General features: G+C 44.2%; 1 long non-coding RNA gene across 9 annotated transcripts; it reads right to left on the bottom strand.

Moving 5' to 3' along the window:
* Positions 1–954: 954 nt before the first annotated feature.
* LOC127325662 (uncharacterized) lies at positions 955–4,607 on the bottom strand. 9 transcript variants are annotated; one of them, XR_007867335.2, is made up of 8 exons: positions 3,814–4,598; positions 3,575–3,690; positions 3,345–3,474; positions 3,215–3,248; positions 2,390–2,449; positions 2,275–2,309; positions 2,100–2,172; positions 955–1,570 (listed from the first exon to the last, which is right to left on the bottom strand). It is a non-coding gene; the product is annotated as an uncharacterized lncRNA (long non-coding RNA). The 9 variants fall into 9 exon arrangements; XR_011744084.1 differs by having other exon boundaries at positions 955–1,411; positions 1,520–1,570; positions 2,275–3,248; positions 3,814–4,605; XR_007867333.2 differs by having other exon boundaries at positions 2,390–3,248; positions 3,814–4,605.
* Between the last annotated feature and the right edge of the window lie 4,122 nt (positions 4,608–8,729).

Below are 8,729 nucleotides of genomic sequence, written 5' to 3'. Positions count from 1 at the left end.
GATGTTTTATTTGCTTACATGCGAGTTTCTGCAGATTGTCACTGGGCATTGGATGCAGATGGTGAGTGGTTGTCATTGAGATGTGGGTGATTCAGAGTTCAAGGACGCAGCTGTAGAGCGTTACAGCCTTTCGTGTTTGCCTGTGCAATTTTGGGTCTTTGTAGCGTGCGTTTAGATAGCTAGTGAACTGGCTTTGGTTGATGCAGATAGGAAAGCGTACCAATTCATGAAAAGATGTGTACCTGACAATGGAGCTCGGTAAGTTAAAGAAGGAGAAGAAGCTTTTGCTCTTCTTTTGTTCAGCATATGTTTGCAGCTAATGTCTGTTGCTATGTGTTATGGCAAAACTTGATCAAGGCCATGCAGTGAAGCTAGCCCTGCTGGCAGTTTTCAATTTTCTTTGGCCCTTTGGTTGTCAAGGACTCATGGTACTGCACTGCTGTACATAGTTAGATGGTAGTGTTGCTGGGATGTAAAGCTGCTAGTTTATAAGCGCTTATGGACGGTTGTATGTAAGGTCCTGAAGTCATGCAGATGTGACAAATTTATGAATGGAATCAGACTGTTGAATGTTCCAAATTAAATAGAATCAGATGGTTACATGGTACTCCGACATCAGTGTAGAGCATAATTAATGCAACCTATTTCCTACCCTCTTGATATCAGTTTTGACAACATTGTATAGCAAAAACACTGCTTGGATGCAAATTTCGTTGTAGATATCTAGTCTTCTAGAAAGTAACAGCCCAAGTAGAATAGAACACCAATTCAGCTGGCTCACATTGAACCATCCACAGACATCTATCTTTTAGTAGTAATATGTAATACACATAAAAATTTGTTCGCATGATAAAAAAAAGATACATATCTTGTCTATTTAAGAAGGACAAAAGGTAAAATCAAGATGACTGAGCATCCCAAAAGATAGTAATTCATTCAAGACAAAAAATGGCGTGACTTAAAAATAAAAGAACTCCGATATTCATCGGAAGGCCCCTTCCACCAGAAGGCCCCTTCCGATCTCTTATTGAACTGCAGTCTGAATAAGTACAAGGTCATGCTTGCAACAAATCACTTATATGTAGACACTTCGGAGAAGATCTAACTGTACTTTTCTATTGTAAGGAGAAATTCTCAGACCCAAATAAGTCTCCAAACATATGAATCTTCTTCTCACTCCCTACACCATCTGATATATGCAATAAAGTAGTAACATATACATATGAAAGGTGACAGCTAAGAACTGTTAATTCAAGAAAGGCCTAACCAGTCGATTACATTGCACATACCCAAATAGCTTTATTTCTTATCATTGTGCATACTTGTGGGTATGAGCAAAACAAACTCAAATCTCATGAAGCCAGCAAATGATAAGTCAAAACTATAGCCGACCAGCAACACCCTTACATGTCTGAATCATAGAAATGAAGAATTTTCAAAAGAAAAATCAAAACACATGATAACACAATTACCATAATAGATACTGAAACCTTTTAAACTCAAATAATAGAAAGATAACCTGCACAGGATCTACATAAGATGATCAGGAGAACATCTTCGGGTAGCATCTCTGCAACGTACAAAGAGGAAATAAGCTAATATAGCGAAACCATCTCCAAAATAAAAATAGGTTCAGCATTCACAACTAACAGAGAACTGTTTGCTTTCTAGGTTTCTGATATTTATGCATACTCGTATCATAGTTGTCATACATAGAGAAAATAATAAGAACAGACCAGCAGTTTTATGTTGCACAATGCAGATTGACTGCCATTGGCGAGAGCAGCCTACTGGTTGACATATAATTTATAATGCCTTGATACAGACAGAGTTAATTATTTGTTTCCAATCTGCATATGCTGGCTATACATGATAAGCATCCATATATTAACATTTTTAATAACCAAGAAGTCCTCTCAAATCCTTACACTTATATCTTTGTCACTCCCTTGACTATCTGCCCTAGATTAGATGGTATTTTATCCTCCATCATAATAACAGTAACAAATAAGTAATAAATTTTTGAGCGCACTCCATGTATGAATGCAAATATTAAATAAGTGGTCATTCACCAGAAGCGAATGTCAATGTGAACTAACCTCCACCACGGTTTTTCATTGTGTGCTTACAACTATAGCTTCCATCCTCACTACCTTGACATATAAGAACAATCTGCAGAGTTAAGAAACAAAACGCTGAAATGCATAATGATGAGTGATGGCCATGAACGTCAATAAAAAGAACACATGGAGTATAGGCTGCACAACATCATACCTTGAACATCCAGTCCACAATGTTCAGGCCTAACCCTGCAATTTGTGTTGTCAATGGTCAAGTTCTCTGAAACCAAATAAATAGGAGGGCAGCAAGCATAAATTAGAAACAATACCAGGCGAAGGAGTTTGTAAATACGGACAATAAGGAAGGTAAACAACTTATCAAACATAGCCTGAAACACATAAATGAAAAGAGATTCATCAAGCCTCTCCAGAAACACAATGATATCAAATGATTTGCATTTGACACAATGTATATTGAGTCAATTTGGCAATACAGAGCTATACCATCAGAACTCAAATTTGCAAGGAAGATTACCTACTGTCATTTTTAGAATTTTTTGGCATGCAGTGAGGAAACCTTGATGTGTAAATTTTCTGTACTTAAAATTTTCAAAAGAAATAAGTTAAAGGATTGGTGCTCTCTCTTAGGAAAGATAATAATCTCATGGGGAAAAGAAATTATAGATAGCATTCTTGCAATATTTGACATGGAGGAACACTCATACAAACTCACAGATTAAGTAGTTCATTATCCTTTATCAATCTTCGTTGTCTGAAACTCTGAACTTCACTATTTATCATACCAGATAAACCATGAAGACGCTTTGTTTGATGGACGACAGCAGCACTGTTTTTAATTTCATTAAGAGGCCTGCCAACTGACCGACTATAACCTGATGATTTAGCCTGAAAGTCTACGTCTACTACAAAATCCACTGGTGTAGAAACAAAGATGGTCAAATTGTCCATCACAATACTGAGGTCCTAACAGGGTAAAGATCGTTATAACAAATCTAACGATGCAGATTGTTAAGAAACATAATTCAACCAGAAAGTGGAGATAGGATAAATAAAAAAAACACAAGATTTGACACATTTTAACATAAGCTGGTCATGTTCTAGCTCATTCTAGCTGGAGCGGACATGACACTTACCATTTTCATTATATCCAAAATTCTAAAGAGCTAGCTGTGAGAAAAAACACAGAAAACACCACACATCAAAACAGGAATGTGGATATTGGAACATATCTAGTTCGAGGCTGGTGGTGGAGTGGTAGCATACCTGGGAGCGGAGTGGATGTATTGAGGTTGCCAACATGAACGCCCTGATCTGGCCGAGGACAATCACCCCAAGAAAAATGGCAGCACAATTTTAATTTTCCCACAAATGCCTGCAATGGACTCGATGGACACTATGAATGGGCCAACAAACCAGGAAAAAAAATCAAAACACATAAAACCGAAAAAGCCCAAATAGTAGCTGAAAGATCGATCTGGCTGATGGGTGCATACCTAGCTTGGCCCAAGCATCGGAGCCATCGACGACAAACTGCAAGGGCTGGAGTTGGAGCACCTCCCCCTATTCCAAAAGAGCAGCTGTGGTGTCGACTGCCGGTCGAAAGGAGACTCTGCATACCCAATAACGGAAGCGATTAGGACGCGATGGAAGGAATAAGATCCACGCAGCGCAGCCATCGAGCGGAGTAGCACGCCGGCGGCGAGAGGGCGGCGCGGGTAAACCAGGGACGAACCATCTTCTCTGCAACAGCTTCATCCCCGCTAAGCAGCGTCCCATCGCGCCGGCCGCGGGCCAAATCAGCACCGCCATCCATCCGTAGGAGACGGACAAGGGGAAGAAGAATGGTAACCGCCGCCCCATGTCGCTCTCTGATTTCCCCAAGCTGGCAGGGGATCAGGGGGAAATTCGTGTTGGCAACGGATCTCCATGTCTCTCTCCTCGATCCTCACGGCGTCGCATCTCCATCAGCCGCCGATCTTGACCGTTCTCCACTTGAATCCGCCGCTTCCTCTCCCAGGATAGCCTCTCCACCAGCGCAAAGCACACCGGGTGTCGGCCGGAGCAGCGCGGCTGTCAAAGCACACGAAGAGAGGGGATGGCGGTAGGGAGCAAATCCTGCAGGGATTGCCAGCGGCGATTCATTGGAAAAATAATGAGGACAAAGGTGGAGATAAGTACGGAGTAGAAGACACTGGAAGGTAGCACGCGTCGGGCGTCAGGAAACACAGCCACAACGCCGCTTTGACCGCCCAAGCTCCAACGCTGCGCCATCCTAGACTCTTCCTAGCTATGGGCACACCGATGATACACCAAGCCAGCCCACCACACAAATACCAGGAAGGAAAAATGGAAAATTAAACACGTGTTGGTACGAAAATGAACTGAGCTTCATTAAAAACGCTACCGAGACCAGAAACTGAACACAAAAGAAACAACGGGAGGTATATATCATCTCAAACAACACGTGTTTACAACTTGTTAATCTCAAGAAGGGCTCAAAATTCTATCAAAAATCGAACTTGTTCAGCTTTAGTATAGTAAATATAGATCGATCAAACAAATGTTGGAAGCAAAAGTCGATTCCCCTTACATGTAGATTCCCCTTACATATATATATACATTTAGCTCACGATCGACAAGCGGTACTAACGACCGTCTATTTGGAAGTAGAGCATCTATTTGGACTAAACAAGCCTTTGTTGTTTAGTACTTCTCTAACCAAAAGTCCCGCCAGTTCCTCCGCAATTCCTAGTAGGTGTTCCTTTGGTTGGAGTCTGTCCCGCATGTAGTCGACCTATATACGAAAATGAGATGAGTATGACTATATCAATCTTGATAACGAAATATTGACGATAATAAATAAAGTTTGTGAGTGTTATTGCTTACGTTGAATTTATTGTTGTTCTGCCTCTCAGTGGTTAACATGCGAATGGACTCGCAAACGTAGTATCCACATAGATTCGTCCCTTGTGGCTGCTGAGGGCACGGTACAGGAGTAAATGTTAGCTTCTCTGCCCAGGTACTCTGCTTATGATGGTTCTTGAAAGCTGTCCAAGCCCTGCCAGGTAAAAGAATGATTGAATGAGTGGATAATTACTTGATATCTCACGAAAGATATAGCGCGGCGATGAAGGAAATTACACTTGGAGCAACTTCTGCAAGTCGCTGAACCCGTCCACGCCTCTACTCAGTGGGTCTCTTACTTCAACTATTCCCTTATCAGGTTGAATGTCTAGTAGAATCCAGTGGAAGCTGCACATGTTATATACGTCAGGAATTACACTTAACATCGAGTAAGAAAAATTGGATGTGCATAAAAGATCATTAAGACTCTCACTCGTAGTTGTAAGGAAACAATATTGAATCACAGAAATATTGCTCCCCCAAAAACCTTAGTAGGTTTCCCCCCGTATCTTCGCGGTTATGCTTTACCGTTTCAACATGTATTTTATCTGGGTCCATAAACCCAATATTGATAATATTATTACTTTTGCATTCACTGATCTTCAGTCTGCATAATAGAGAACACATAAGATATAATGAGTATATGCAATGAGAACGAACATGAACTGAATGAAAATGAACTTATATGTAGTTAAAAACTTACAAGCAATAGCAACTCATGAGAGATTTGTCGAGGGCTTCTAAATTGAATAACTGCCAGAGTTCATTCATCTCAATATGGATCTCCTCCTTTCGGTAGTAATATTCCCATGGTATAGTCGCCACGATGTACATTATGTTCTCCTTGCATGCATCAAGGTACCACTGATGCAAATTCCGCATATGTGTTGGCAGTTTATGCAGCTGCTCTGTGCTGACCAAGTCGGCCCCGTAGACAAATTTAGGAGCTATATCAGCAGTGGGTAGTGCAACATCTGCTGCATACATCAATTCCTCCACGGTAACGTCACAGGCAGCCGCTAGCTTTGCAGCTTCTTCCATATCGAAACCACCCTGATTGTGGTACAGCTTGGGAACATTAAACACTTTGAGTGCTGGGATCGATTGTTTGGGCTGATCTCCGAGGAGGGGAACTTCCTTTCTCTTTTTTCCTTTTGTCGTTTGCTTGGCCTTGAGGGGTGCAGTTGTTGAACTTGACTTCTTCTCGGCTGCACTTCTAGCTGATGATTTGCTCGTGGTAGCAATATCCTTCTTCTTACCCTTGTCATCCTTGTTCTTCTTAGCCTTTTCATTCTCGCTCTTGTCATCAATTACCTTCGCAAGAGTGCGTGTATAGTCATCCTTCTTCTCGTGTAACTCATACTGCGATGGTGTGTTCAGAAAACTAGTAGCATATGCTATTTGCTTCTCTGTGTATGGCTCTGGCGCAGGAGGTTTTGGCTTATGGAAATGATCATAGTTGTATTTCTTAACAATGGCATCATTTTCCTCCGGGGTACGATCGTAAGGACGGGGGGGGGGAGGAACCTTTGGTACTTTTGGGAGGGGCGACATCTTGCGGACAGGACTCTTGAAACGCTTCCGGCTGGGTGCATTCCGAGTCTTAGTGGGCGGAGGCGGCGGCGCTGGAGATGGAGATGGACTACCGATGTCGTGGTCGACGTCGTACCCACGGGGTGATGGTGGCGACATGTGATCAGTAGGAGGAGGTGATGGTGGCCTGCGATCACCTGGAGGAGGTGATGGTGACCTGCTGGGACGACTGGTACTAGGTGCTACCCAGCCTGGCAGCCTGATGTTCTTCTTTTCCCAGAGAATGATTTCTCCCAGCACCTCTCTGAGTGTAAGCCCCCCATCACCTCCAGGGATATCGAGCTCCAATGTCTCCCACGACGGGACAACTGAATCCACCCCGACACGAGCATAGCCAGCTGGAATCGGATTGTCATGCCATGTTGCCGGCTCACCTTCAGGTCCAAATGCCGGTAAGACATAGCCGACCACCACCTTAACAGAAACCTTCCTGAACACCTCATGGAGATCACAAGGTGTTTGCTCCTTGATTCCATCCAAGGGGTCGCCAGGACCGGCATCTATCATCATCCGTGTAGTAGGGGCCTCCGAGTCTGCCACGTTGCTGTCTCGTCGCTGAGATATGTCAGCGGTATTATCTGGCGGGCGCTGTCCTTTTAGTTCATTTATCTCCCGCTGCTGCTGCTGAAGCTCCCGCTGCTGCTGGTCAAGTCGGCGTTGGAACTCGGCCATCCGGTCATTCTGCACCTCCAGCTGGCGTTGTTTAGCTCTCGCTCGGCTTCTATAAGTCTCCGCGTCGGCCGGAAACCCAAGCGAACATGGAACACTAGGGCCGAAGCCTCTTGTTCGTCCTCCCTTCTCAGGATTACCGAGGACAAGCGTTAGCAAGTCTTTCTCTCTATCGGGAGCAAACTTTAGTTTTCCCGCCTTTATATCTGTCATCACTTCTTGCCTGGGTACCCTAACCCTGGTGTCACTTTCAACAATGTTCCCTGTCTTCATGTCATACTCACAGCCATGCGCGAGGAACCAATTTCGAGCCCTAGTGTCCCATCCTTCTCGCGTGGGTTCTGGAGTGATCCCGTTCAGCTCCATCTCAGCCTCTTGTGCATCCCACTTAGGCATGGCTACTCCGTAGCCCCCTCGCCCCGTATGATGGTGATATTTCTTTTCGCTTGCATTCTTCTTGTTTTTCGTTGACAGGTTCACAGCCTCCTCTGATTCTTTGTACCTCACAAATTCTTCCCAGTTATGCTCCTGCTTCGCTAGGTAGTTCTCGAATATTGGAGGCTTCTTGTCTTTCTTATAATTTTTCCATAACCGGTTCTTATACGCCCGGAAAAGTTCCCCCATCTTCTTAAGAGCCCATTTCTTCACTAGCGCCCGCTGCTTAGCATTCTCAGACTCCGATCCCAAATCTGGCAAAGTGAAATGTGCCATGAGGTCGCTGAAAAGTGTGTCTTTGTACCTATCGGCAACCTGATTTTCGGTCACATTCTTGGTCTTGTTCCATTCTCTGACAGTGATCGGGATACGATCTCTAACCACAACTCCGCACTGATTTTTGAATGTCACTCCGACATTCGCGGGTACCACCGGTTGGCCTTCCGGTGATATAGCTTCAATTGTGAAGTGGTCTTTTTTGGTCAACTTCTTTGCCGGGCCTCGTTTCTCTATCTTATCTTCGGAGGCCTAAGAGAATACATATAGAATTGCATTAATGCCTCTATACTAATGCCTCAATACATATGTACATATAGAATTCCATTAATACCTCGTCATGACCGGAGCCATCGGCTTCTCCGTCACCGGAGCCGTCGGCTTCTCCGTCACCGGAGCCGTCGGCTTCTCCGTCACCGGAGCCGTCGGCTTCTCCATGACCGGAGCCGTCGGCTTCTCCATGACCGGAGCCGCGGGCTTCTCGGTCGGCTTCTGTACCATCGCGGATTATGTCCGCGAACATGTCTTCCTGTTCCAAGTCCCGTTCGAATGGATCCATTGTTTCTGCAAAAGAATTAAATCGATAAGTACATGTTCTAACCCTAACCCTAATCAAACACAAACCAAACCCTAACCCTAATCAAACACAAACCAAACCCTAACCCTAATCGGCGATACGTGTTTGCGAGAGGGAGAGGGTGTCGGCGACGCGTGTTTGCGAGAGGGAGAGGGTGTCGGTGACGCTTGTTTGCGAGAGGGAGAGGGTGTCGG

This window comes from Lolium perenne, chromosome 4, assembly GCF_019359855.2.
Source record: "Lolium perenne isolate Kyuss_39 chromosome 4, Kyuss_2.0, whole genome shotgun sequence".
Taxonomy (NCBI): domain Eukaryota; kingdom Viridiplantae; phylum Streptophyta; class Magnoliopsida; order Poales; family Poaceae; genus Lolium; species Lolium perenne.
Note: the sequence above shows the minus strand (reverse complement) of the source record. Positions and strands in the feature narration are given on the sequence as shown.